Source organism: Lactuca virosa, chromosome 1 (assembly GCF_052849685.1).
Source record: "Lactuca virosa cultivar CGN04683 chromosome 1, Lactuca_virosa_CGN04683_v6, whole genome shotgun sequence".
NCBI classification, from domain to species: domain Eukaryota; kingdom Viridiplantae; phylum Streptophyta; class Magnoliopsida; order Asterales; family Asteraceae; genus Lactuca; species Lactuca virosa.
In genome coordinates, this window is record NC_136426.1 from 291,969,274 (window position 1) to 291,982,857 (window position 13,584).

Below are 13,584 nucleotides of genomic sequence, written 5' to 3' on the forward strand. Positions count from 1 at the left end.
TGAAACTTTTGAAGGTGGACTGAACTGTTGAATGAATTCTTCTTTAAGGTCGGACCATGTTCAAATAGCTGCAGGTGGAAGTGACTTGAGCCAGACTTTTGTTGCTCCTTTGAAAGTTACTGGAAGCACCTCAACAACACTGATTCACGTGGAACATTTGGAACATTAAAATAATTCGCAATGTCCAAAACTTCGTCAATATGTTTGTAGACATCTTCGTTGTGACAACCGTCAAAATTCGAGTCGGTTCTAGATTTGACTAAACTTAGTTGCACATATAGGCACGACACATACTAGACTTAGTAACTAGAAGCTATGTTATAACCTACTAAAAACTAGGAAACAGTTAGAAACGATGGACAATATACTTAGATTTCACATTGATATGTGAATTCTACAACTACTTAACTGTAGTGACTATCCATATTCGGGTCACTCTTTGACTCAAACACCTTTTCATGAATCATATACACACATCATGCACTTGAACTAGTGGTATAAATTAGGTCCGAGTCTCGTAGGAACTTAAGTCAAAGTTGAAAACCAGGACTAGTATACTTGATTCTTCAATTTCGCTTGAGGCATAATCACTACTAGAATGCCAATAAATCAATAAAAATAAATTACAAACATTATTTATAACTATAAAAGAGTTATAATACCATAAAATAGTTTGAAGTCTCAAAATTTAATTAATTTTGATATCTAAAGACATACAAACTCCTCAAAACCCTAAAAAGCCCTAAAAACTCAAATTTATAAATTTTAACACCCAAAATTCCATAAAATTTGTTATGAACCACATAATATCAATTTAATATAACTAAATTCAGGAAAATGCAATCAAGGAAAATAGAAATTAAGTCATTGACATTTACCCTTAATTTATAAGACAAAATACAATTGAACCTTGTAAAAACTAAAGATGGTTTTTATAAAAAAAAACTAAAGATGATTTTTATAAAAATGATTAGGAGGCTATATTTATTCAAAGTAAAGCTTTAAAAGCCTCCTACAACCCTCTCTAATCCTTCTTAAAGTCGGCCTCCACCTCCCAAGAGATCTCTTCCCAAAAACACTCAAGCAAGTTATTCACTCCCACACTCTTCTCTCATTTTTCTCATTTCTCTCTCACGCACACCACCACATTTTCTCTCACCCTCACCCTAAACCACGAATTTTGGCAGCAAAGTTCATCCATCTCTACTCAAAAACATCAACATTTGAAGTTGTTCTTGAGGTAAAACAAAAATCCTTCATTCCTCCTTCAATCTTCCTTCAAAATCTCAAGTTTTCTTACATATCTTCTTCTTCTACAACATTCTAGGGATGGATTATTGATGTGCACGATAGTACCAACTAATTTTATAATTTATAACCTAACTAACTAACTAACTAAATTGCACCTAGGCAGTGTACCTAGTCGAATTATAGAATAGTTTGGTAAGTCGGGTGTCGATCACAGGGAACGGTGTTGACTAATTAATTTATTTACTACTAAACTAACCTAATTACTAACGAGCTAAAAAGGGGTTTTTATCTAATTTTGCAAGTTTAGATGAACTTAATTCTTTAACAAAAACTCAATCAATAAACAAAACACTTCTGTTAGTTCGAATCCGCTTTCACTCAATAGTTATATATTAGCTAGGACTATTACTGTTGGTTACCAAATTAAGAAGTATTAGCAATTTAGTTTTAAATCTACTAATTATTAATCAATTCATGTAAATCTATGTATGGTCATACAATAGTTAACACAGAATCAATTATTAAATAAGATTGGAGCCATGAAAGATTGATTAATCAAAACACAATTACAGTCATAATATGAGTTCTCTAACACATCTTAATTCAATGATTCAATTATTTATCTAAGATTGGTTTGATCTTAGCTCTAATAACTAGTGTTCACTATATTATTAGGTATTCAAATTCATGCAGAATTGTGTTCACTAACTACACAGAACAAGAGTTTAAAGCAATCAAATAATTAATTCAAGCATGCTAGGTAAAATCAATCAACACAAGCGTATCACCAACAAGTAAAGTCAAGTCTAACGCATTAAAACCATGAGTTCCAGCTTCATCTAGCTAACAGAAGCAGCTAGATTTAGTTGGACATACTAACAGCTAAATAAACACAAACTATAATCAAGGACATGTTTAAGTGTACCAATCTATAAACCAAATTATGAACTTCTTCTTCCTTGGTGTTAAAACCAGCTCCCAGAGCTTCTTCTCCTCTGAATTTCGTCTTCAGGAACCCTTCTAAGCCAGCCAAAAAGTCCCCCAATCGTAATGGAGAAGGGTATATATATTTTCTCCAAAATCACCGTTCACGTCGTGAGAATGTAAAACTCACGTCGTGAACTCGAGGTAATCGTGATCGTCAAGGATTCCTTCACCCGGATGCTTATCTTCTAACTCTTTCCACTCACGTCGTGAACCATCAACTGTTCACGTCGTGAGTACGTCTTTTTTTTTGGGTGTTTTTCTTGTCTTTCAAGCCTTCAACCTCCAAAGTTCCATCCTTTAACGCTTCTAGTCCCTTTTCTTCAAAATGTCTTCTTTTTGGCTGCAAAAATATAATTTAACCTTATAAGTACCATTATTCTATGCAAATGACCAAAATATATATAAAAATGTACTTAAATATTGCCTAAAAGTATGTATAAATATGGCAATATCAAAATACCCCACACTTGTGCTTTGCTTGCCCTCAAGCAAATCTAACTATTTTAAACTTAAACATTTATCACTAACATCACATAGAACAATCCAACTCAAACTCAGCCATTATGCCAAGACCTCAACGCATGCATTTGTGTCTAAAATTTTCCTAAAGCACCCCCATATTCTAAATACTCACAATCTTCATAAACACGCACCCACTTCTTTTGAACAATGCTCATTTTATGCAACCCTCCGAATACATCCCCAGAAATCTTACTAACCTCAAGGTATTTTTGTAAAGCTACTCAAATATACATAAACTATAGAATTACAGCTTTTTAGAAGATACCGCAACTTGGAGCTCTTGAATTCTTCTTTTCTTTGATGTTTGATCTCTGATTTCTTTGAATTCACTTTTTTCATGATTGTTGGCATCTTCAACTTTCAACTTTTAGAATTTTGATCTTTTGATCTTCAAACTTTGATACTTTTATGCTCCAAAATTCTTCAATTTCTTTACTTTTCGGTAATTTTTCTCTTTTTTTTAACATGTGTCTCACTTTTCTATATCACTTAAAAACCTACATGCTTAAGCATGGTCGCTTAACTTCAACCTTTATTGGCTAAGACATAGCTTTCCTGGATACATTTCAGGTTTAGGCTGCTAAACATATTGCATCCCTCAAACTAAGCGAGGTTATGTTTTTGTTCCATGATTTCACTAAAATAAGGGAGGCCACAAATGCACTATAACGTGTGTTGGCTCAACTAAACATTTGAACTCTTATCGGATCATCCCAATGCAACACTAGCAACTTAAGTTTAAATTATTATTACTAGAATAAATTATTAGATTATTATTTCAAACCTACGCCTAAAATTTAAAATTTTCAATTTTTCTAGCAATTTACTTTTTCTACCCCCTACCCCATACTTATTTCATACAATGCCCTCATTGTATGCTTAAAATAATATAAAAATTAAGAGAAGGGAGAAAAAGGAACAGACTCCCCTGGGATAGTGGCGTGATCATCTCCAAAAGTGCAGATGGAATGTGCATCTTGAATACAGACTTTGAGAAATAGAAACTTGGATCTTGAACACGCGAGATAAGTAATGTACCGGCAAAATATGGAATCGAGTCTTCAATCTTCAACAAATGCGGTGCAGAAAAATGTGCAGAATGAACAGAACAATGTGGGAAAGCATACGCCACATTGCATGGTAGAGAAAATGAGCCATGATTATCTTCATAATAATCCCAAAATGAATGGTGATGAACCACACAATGAATATGGAAAAATAAGACTCCTTTTGTGAAAATTACAAAGTCACGACGTGAGTTTATGAAGATTCACGACGTGAATTTGATATGAAGCGGGTTCTGGAAAGCCACCATATACTGACTCACGAGGTGAATAACAAAGTAGTCACGACGTGAAAACTGGAATCCCAGAAATATTTTTCTTCCAACCTTTCTTTCAATTCTTATATTCACCCCCATGTCGTAATGGATTAAGACTCTTCTGACCCTATTAATTTCGACTCTTCTCTCTAACTTTCTTCTCGCTTGACTCACCCCACACTTAATTTAAATTATGGGTCTCGACTCTCGACTTTAAACACTCCCGGCTAAACACATATGCACTCATATGTCTACATCCTTTGTATGCGCTCCTAGCAATTCTGAAAAATAACTACCAAGAAGAGAAAAGTAACATAATATCTTAATAGTTTTACAATCCCAAACGAATAAAAATAAAACTAAACCAAACAAAACTAAAAGAAACGATCAATCATCCTCGTCATCCTCGTTCACCCCGCTAGTGCCCGCTCCGTCGCCTCCATGTCCTCTATACTCCATCCACCTCGGGCAAATTGGTTAGTGATAGCCCAAATGAGGCGGCTGCTCCACCCCAAGGTGTCCTACGACACTCAAAGATAACTGGTCAAAATAACCAGCCATATCACCCCCAAAAGGTGCTCCTACCATGGATGCGGGTGGATGCATTGGTTGCCCTCTTTCTCCCCTTCCTCTTACGTTCCTGCGCCTCGGCCTCGGTTGTGGTTCAGGTTGGTCGGTCGGCTGCTCATCACCATCATCATTATCCTCAAGAATTCCCCAATATGTCCCATAATTCTTGACCACCTTCATTGTCTCTAAATACCCCATACTAAACTCGTTCCCCTCCATGCATGTCAAAGAACGAGTGATTTCGGAAACAAGGAGGCCATAAGATCGAGCCAAGCGCGTAACAAAGTGCCCTCCACAAATGGGGCTCCCGGGACGAGCACTCGTAGCATACTCCGCCAAGTATCGGGCCACGAAATACGGAATGTTACAGCACACGCCGGGCTGTAAAATGCACCACAAAAAGAATAAGTTGACCTTAGTAACCTTATCACCATGGCGTTTGTGATGAATAGAAAATGTGATAAGGCGATGGATAAGGCGATGTATCGGTGATTTGATGCTACTTTCGGGGGATACACCGGAATTGAACACACCGGCCGCGATATTGCTCCAAAACTCCGGTCCTGAAACCCCATCCGCATAACCACGTGTGGCGTCCCTCAAAAATAAAATAAACTCATGAGTTATGATCTCATGAGCCTCGTATAACCCCATTCTGCGTGAAAACTCCACCAAACTGCACTCCCGAAATTCCCCTCCTAGACGAAAAACCAAAGCTTGCGGGAAAGTAGGATCTTGGACATTCTCATGGAATGTCACCGTTGAAAAGAATTCCACGCAAAGCTCTTTATAGACCCGCTCTTGGATGGCAAACAAATTATACCACCCCTTGCACGTGAAGGAAAATCCATCCCCCAAAAATATCTTAGTAAGATATTGGGACATCCGATCCACCAGCCCAACCTCCCGCAACCGTGCCCACTGAATAGTGGGGGCAATAGCAAACTCACGGTTGTAAAGCCATCCCAACCGATTGTTCCATCGCGTAGAGATATCCCGGGGTGTAGTTGTTGGAAAGTTGTAAAATGGATGTAAACCCGCTACTCCAGTTGGAATCTCTCTTCTGGGAGCCATTTCTGCAAAAAAAAAACAACAACAAACATATCCAAAAGAAACAACCCAACAGATTAGAAATTAACAAAACTAAAATTGTCCAGTCCCAGTATTCACGTCGTGAATCCTGAAGGATTCACGGCGTGAATTCGTAACTCAGCAACCAAAATCGCTAAAATCAGAAGGCAAATCAGGTCACAATATTAATGGGGTTTACTCCTATACTAATCCCAAGCACAAAGCATCAACATTCCAAGGCTATTACGGGATTTTAAGAAATAAATTCAACATTTCATCTAACTAACAAACCCTAACCCTAAGTTCAACTATAAGAGAAAAATTAAACTTAATAATTAAGAATCATTACCTTATATTAAAGTATTAGGTAAGTAAAAACGAAAATTGAGTGTTGTCGGCCAAAATCGGAGCAAGGGGGGACCAGATCTCGTGTTTCACTTCGTGAGGAATAAAAAAAAGGGGGTCAAACTGGTTCTTTACCCTTTAATCTGTGGTCCCGTGTTTTTCAAAACTCACGTCGTGAGTCCTTAAGGATTCACGTCGTGAATACTGTAAATTTTTTTTTTTTTTTAATAAGTAAAGTTTGTCTATTAACTAAATTCTTAATTATCACCACTTCATTTTTAGGGACCCCACACTCAGTGTTTAATTATGAATAAAACGAGTTGGATGATATGATCTATGTTTCTAAGACTAAAATGCAAAAACTAAAAAGAAAAGAAAAAAAATTGCAAACCAAACTCGGGTTGCCTCCCGAGAAGCGCTTCTTTTTCTTGGAGTCATGAGTCGGACTCCTTGCCTCCTACGTTGAGTCATCCGAAGAATCCACCACTAGGATCTTTTGTTCCTTGAAACGCCTCTTGTAAGCTTGAACTCGTCTTTTGTACGCCTTTTTCGAATTTTCCTTTTTAGCTTTGACCTCGTCTTCATCAAGCTTCCTCTTTGTTCCTTTTGTGCCCAAGTTTTCTTCATTCTTAATCTCCATAATATCCCTTTCTTCTTTCACCACTGGACTTGTTACTTTTGAAGTAACCTCCTCTTCATCACTTGACATCTCATCATCCTCTTTGCTTACCCAAGAAGTGGGATTTGTGTAAGTAATAACTTCAACTAAAAATGGAACGGATGCTCTCGGTTTTGTTCTTTTAACTTGTTGAATTGTTTTGATTTCTTCTTCCATGAGCTTCTCTAATTCTTCAATTTCATTCTCTTCATCAATGTTGAAAACCTCTTCTTGCGCATCACTCTCTTGGAAAGCATCTTCTATCCCAAAAACTTCTGTTTCATCTCCAACTCTCAAGGTGAGCTTGGATTCGCGTATATCAACAAGAGCTCCAGCCGTGTTAAGTAACGGACGACCAAAGATAATTGGAACATTGGGATCTTCTTTCATATCCAATACTACAAAATCTATTGGAAAAACAAATTTCCCAATTTTCACTAGAATATCTTTCACAATGCCCCTGGGTTGTGTCACCGAACGGTTCGCCATGTGAATAGTCATCTTTGTAGCTTTTAACTTCTGAATATTCAATTTCTGATAAAACGAATAAGGCATCAAATTTATGCTAGCCCCAGAATCGGCTAAAGCATAAACCTTCATATTGTTCCCAAACTCACATGGAAGAGTGAGGCGTCCAGGATCTCCCATCTTCTTAGGTATGTCTCCCAATACAGCCCTTGAACTTTGCTCACTTAGAATAACTTTAGAATTCTTCTTTAGTTGCTGACGAGTGTCTATCAAGTCTTGTAAAAAAATTTCATATTCGGGAATTTTGGAAAACGACTCAACAAAGGGAGTATTAATCGGGATACCCTTCACGTGCTTAATAAACTCTATATGCTCTCTTTCCAGTGGACTAAGGGCAGCTCGAGAAGGAAACGGCAAATGTGGTTGAAATGTCGAAATAAATTCAGGTTTTTTCTGTTCAGGACGGGCCCACGTCGTGAGCCGATATGGCTCACGTCGTGAATTCATTAATTCAGCAGCATTATGATCTTCGAGCTTGGGTTCCTTTGGCTTCAGATCGGGCTGTTGTGACTCTTCTTCCAAGGCTTCCAGGAACTCAGAAATTGCCTCTTCTTCAATATCGATGGCCATTACGTGAGATTGGGTCTTCTTTTCAGGATTTTTTGGGGACATCTTCTCATGAAACAAAGTGGTAAGTTGACCAAGTTGCACTTCAAGATTATTGATGGAGGCTTGTTGATTTTTTATTAAAGCCTGTTGTTCTACCATCATTGCATGATGATTCTTCATCAAAGTTCTTTGTTCATCAATAGCAGAATCAGTAGCCTCGTGTCTCTTTTCTGAAGCTTCCATAAACTTAACTATCATGGTCTCTAGATCGGGTTTTTTCTCAGCTGGTGGCTGCTCCTTTTGGTAGAAGCCTCGGCTTGTTTGCCTATACTTCTCTTCCTTTTGCTTCTTGTATTCTTCATATGGCAGCCACTCTTTCTTCGGTTTCCTCCAGTCTTCATCGTACTTGTCCCCACTCGAGTAGCATACTTGAGCCTTTTTATTCCCATACTCATCCAAATTGCAGTCCTTGGTCAAGTGTGGACCATTACACCGTTCGCAACCAACTCTTATAGCATGAATTGATTGGTCCATTTGTGTTAACCTCCTGTCCATATTATTCAGCATAGCCATCATAGCTGTTATTTCTTCAGTTTGTGCACCTCCACTTCCTTTGATTCCTTCTTGCCTAGGGTTGTGGTACTCACGAGAGTGCTTCGCGAATTCTTCAATCAGCTCCTTGACCTCCCTTGGATTTTTCTTTGTCAAAGGTCCTTGAGAATCAAGGAGTTGTCTTGTCATAACATTGACCCCATCATAGAAAATTGACATCTCTTGTTGAACATTAAGATCATGTTGAGGGCAATTTCTGATCAAGCCTTTGTAACGCTCCCATGCTTCATATAATGACTCCCCCGGTTGTTGTTCAAAGTTGGCTATTGCCTTCTTGAGTTTAGCTATCTTGGATGGTGGGAAAAATTGGTCAAGAAACTGCTCACGCATTTGAGCCCAAGTGGTGATCGTACCTGGTGGAAGTGATTTTAACCATTCTTTAGCAGCTCCCTTAAAAGTAATGGGCAACATCCTGAGCAAGACGGTGTTTCTATTAACATTTGGGTCATTGACTTCATCGAGATGCTTGAAAGCATCCTCATGATCCTTCCCATAAAATGGGATATCCTTCAGTGAATTCAAGATGTGCCCCTTCAGCTCGAATGTGGCAGTGGCAGGTATTGCGGGTTGGATTAAACCGGGACCCACATCCTCTCGGATCCGCTTCTTGTAAGCTCCCATGGACATCTCCTCAATGTTTGCCATTTCGTCCTCTTGCTTGTCTTCGGGCTCACTCGCAAATATTTCAAATTCTGGGTCTGACTCGTATTCTGATTCATGTGGATTGGAAACTGGATCAAGTTCTTCAACTTTGCCTTTATCCTTTGGGGTTGAACTTGACTCTCCTGTCTTCTTTCCCGACTTCCTTGAAAAGGCTGATTTTAATTCTTGTAGTGGCATCTTCTTTGGCGTGTGATCTTCCTTCGCGTTCTTATTCTTATTTTTGTGAAGGGCTGACTCCGGATCTTCAAGTGGTGGCACCAAAGGTGTGTTAGAGCCTCTGGTCATGAACTCCTGCAAACTAAACAAAATAACAACGTAAAAACGAACTAAAATAGAAAAATAAACTAAAAACTAAAGAAAACTAAAAATCACAGTTCTCACGTCGTGAATCTTTAAGATTCATGTCGTGAGTTCTGTAACAGATGAAAAAAATTCAAACCTTGCTGGAAAATTAACTTTTTGCAGGTTTTATCCCACAAAAAGTACCGGTTAATCTAAAGCAAATAAATAAGTAATAAACTAAGCCGTTCCCCGGCAGCGGCGCCAAAAACTTGATGTGCACGATAGTACCCACTAATTTTATAATTTATAACCTAACTAACTAACTAACTAAATTGCACCTAGGCAGTGTACCTAGTCGAATTATAGAATAGTTTGGTAAGTCGGGTGTCGATCACAGGGAACGGTGTTGACTAATTAATTTATTTACTACTAAACTAACCTAATTACTAACGAGCTAAAAAGGGGTTTTTATCTAATTTTGCAAGTTTAGATGAACTTAATTCTTTAACAAAAACTCAATCAATAAACAAAACACTTCTGTTAGTTCGAATCCGCTTTCACTCAATAGTTATATATTAGCTAGGACTATTACTGTTGGTTACCAAATTAAGAAGTATTAGCAATTTAGTTCTAAATCTACTAATTATTAATCAATTCATGTAAATCTATGTATGGTCATACAATAGTTAACACAGAATCAATTATTAAATAAGATTGGAGCCATGAAAGATTGATTAATCAAAACACAATTACAGTCATAATATGAGTTCTCTAACACAGCTTAATTCAATGATTCAATTATTTATCTAAGATTGGTTTGATCTTAGCTCTAATAACTAGTGTTCACTATATTATTAGGTATTCAAATTCATGCAGAATTGTGTTCACTAACTACACAGAACAAGAATTTAAAGCAATCAAATAATTAATTCAAGCATGCTAGGTAAAATCAATCAACACAAGCGTATCACCAACAAGTAAAGTCAAGTCTAACGCATTAAAACCATGAGTTCCAGCTTCATCTAGCTAACAGAAGCAGCTAGATTTAGCTGGACATACTAACAGCTAAATAAACACAAACTATGATCAAGGACATGTTTAAGTGTACCAATCTATAAACCAAATTATGAACTTCTTCTTCCTTGGTGTTAAAACCAGCTCCCAGAGCTTCTTCTCCTCTGAATTTCGTCTCCAGGAACCCTTCTAAGCCAGCCAAAAAGTCCCCCAATCGTAATGGAGAAGGGTATATATATTTTCTCCAAAATCACCGTTCACGTCGTGAGAATGTAAAACTCACGTCGTGAACTCGAGGTAATCGTGATCGTCAAGGATTCCTTCACCCGGATGCTTATCTTCTAACTCTTTCCACTCACGTCGTGAACCATCAACTGTTCACATCGTGAGTACGTCTTTTTTTTGGGTGTTTTTCTTGTCTTTCAAGCCTTCAACCTCCAAAGTTCCATCCTTTAACGCTTCTAGTCCCTTTTCTTCAAAATTTCTTCTTTTTGGCTGCAAAATATAATTTAACCTTATAAGTACCATTATTCTATGCAAATGACCAAAATATATATAAAAATGTACTTAAATATTGCCTAAAAATATGTATAAATATGGCAATATCAATTATGAATCATTTGTTCATAACCACGATTTTATGATGATGGTGGTAGTATTTCACCCGAAAACCAACATGTATGTGACGATCTTCAAGCTTAGAGGCTTGATCATCAAAGTATGTTGTTAAAAAGCTTTCAAATAGGTTTATAAAGGATTTATTCCCAAATAAATCCCTAAAACTTCATTTCTGTTCAAATGTGATTTTTCCCAGAATCCAACCAACAAAATAAGATGGTCTGTAAATTTTCAGAAATTAACTCATTTTTCTAGAATTATTATAATTATTGCAATAAATTAGGGCAATAATTCATATAAATACTTTCTGAGGTCTATAAATCCTAGGTAATTTCGTGGATGACCCCTAAAATAAATGATGACATTTCAGTGAGTTTCATCGATTTTTGTTACTGTTTGCTATGGTTTTGAATTTTCTTTTTGTTTAAGTCAAATGAATCATAAAACCACTTTAGGGAATTTGAAAAGGCAATCTAAGATTTTTCGCAGATTCCTCCTTATGTGGAGTACTCAGAAAAATATTGCAGAATTTTTCATAATGCATACCTATTTTTCCCCTATTTTTGTATTTATAATGGACTAATAATGGCAAAAATAGTTATACTAATCCAAAATTCATGAAAATTTACCTGAAGAATTTATTCTTGGGTTAGGTGTCTAAGCCCATAACTATTATTGGTATGTATTCGACCCGAGAGTAGCATGGTCCATTTGGGTTGCATGTCATCAAGACAATTTGTTAGGATGGATTTTTGAGAGAAGGTTATTTATGGTTTATTAATATATTATAAGTTATAATATATTAATATGAAATCGTATGAGTTAATTAGTATTGATCAAGAATTAATTTGGAATTAATTTGGTAATCAAAAGAGACTAATTAAAACTATGGGGACTAATTATGGTAATTAGTTATATTTATATGTGTTGGGCTTATGATCCATGTTGGACAAAGTTCATGTATGGATACATAAAGAGTTGGGCCACATGAACCATGGATCATAAAACCCATGGATATGGGTTTGGGTTATACCCATGACTCTTAGAATTCAACACATATAAATACATATGTTATGACCTAAAAACCGCCACCCCTAGTGTGTGTGTATCTTCTTAGAGTTCATAGTGTCTTTTGTGTGCATGGAGATTCTCTCTCAAGTCCTACCTTTGTCCTTGATGTGTTGTGACTTCATTTGAGGCTTCCACACTATTGGGGCTAAGTTCTTAAGGCCAAATACATCAAGAGTTCCAGCCACACAAAAAGGTATGTTACACTATCTAGTATTTTATGTAGTTTGTATGACAATTGCATGCTAGCTATAGGTTCAATACCTTGGAAACCATTTGCATGTATAATTAGTGAAAACATAGATCCAAGGTATTTAGGATTGTATGTGCACCATAGGATGTTGTATTATACCAAAACCCAACAGTAGTATCAGAGACAAGGCTTGTTTTCATGTTATACTTGCTGAAATGGCTGAAAAATCGAAAATTTTGGCTTTCTGGGCACTGGACTCGCCGAGTCCACTGATGAACTCGCCGAGTCCATGAAGAAATTCATCCAACTCGTCGAGTTGGTTCATGCACTCGAAGATTTGGACCCCCTGACAGCATATTTTCGACTTTTAAGGCTAGAATTGGACTAGAAACATTACCCTAAGCTGTTTTTGGTCTTATAAACCTGTTTTTGATGTGGTAATGTTCATGCTAAAACAATTTCAAAGATAATTGTCAATAGATTCATGTTTTGTATTAGTTTAATGGTTAGGCTAATTTCATGAAAATTGTTTGACTTGAATTATCTTGTTCTTATGAGTTAGTTTAGATTAATAGAAAAGTTATGTGATAATTTGTTTTCAATCCATATTAATCTTAAAGTTGCTCATGAAATGTGTTTTTCGTAACTTGTCCTCAAGTTATATAAAAAGTCACATTTATGATTTTTAAAATTCATAAGATTTCCATAAGTTAGGAAAAATGAAGGGTCTTATTTTCTTGAATGATTTTAAAGTCTTCCATAACTTGTCTTCAAGTTATGGAACTTGAAGAGTTTATTCATTAAACTACTTTAAACTCATAGGTTATGAAAATGAAGAGTTTTTTTTTCCTTAAATGTTTTAAAGTCTTCCATAACTTGTCCTCAAGTTATGGAACTTGAAGAGTTTTTATTAAAACTACTTTAAATTCATAAGTTATGTAATTGAAAAGTTTTTGAATTGTTCAAAACTCGCCCTCAAGTTTTGGAATTTGTAAAGTTTCCCCCCATGAATACTTTAGTTCCAAGTTAAACCCTTAGAAGTTTAATAGTTTAAAATTCAACCCTTATACTATTATAATATTATAGGTTTAATATTTATATATATGTATAAGAGTAAAAGTCAGTCTTACCGTTAGTAGGCCTCATTCACGAAGCCGGTCTATAAGGGGGGTATAAGGTTACTGTCTATAAAATGGCAGTTTAATGGGTGTCCACTCTCACCCACCGCTTCCTTGACTGGTGGAGGGTCGTTAGCCGAACGGGTTTGACAGGACTATAATTATCCCTTCATTAAAAGTATTAATGATAAATACTAAGTAACTAAACACTTAT

At 36.4% G+C, this 13,584-nt stretch overlaps 1 non-coding gene across 1 annotated transcript; it reads left to right on the forward strand.

The window, feature by feature from the left end:
• Positions 1–8,589: 8,589 nt before the first annotated feature.
• On the forward strand, positions 8,590–8,696 carry LOC145151558 (small nucleolar RNA R71). Its single transcript, XR_013732124.1, has one exon. It is a non-coding gene; the product is annotated as a small nucleolar RNA R71 (small nucleolar RNA).
• Positions 8,697–13,584: the final 4,888 nt, after the last annotated feature.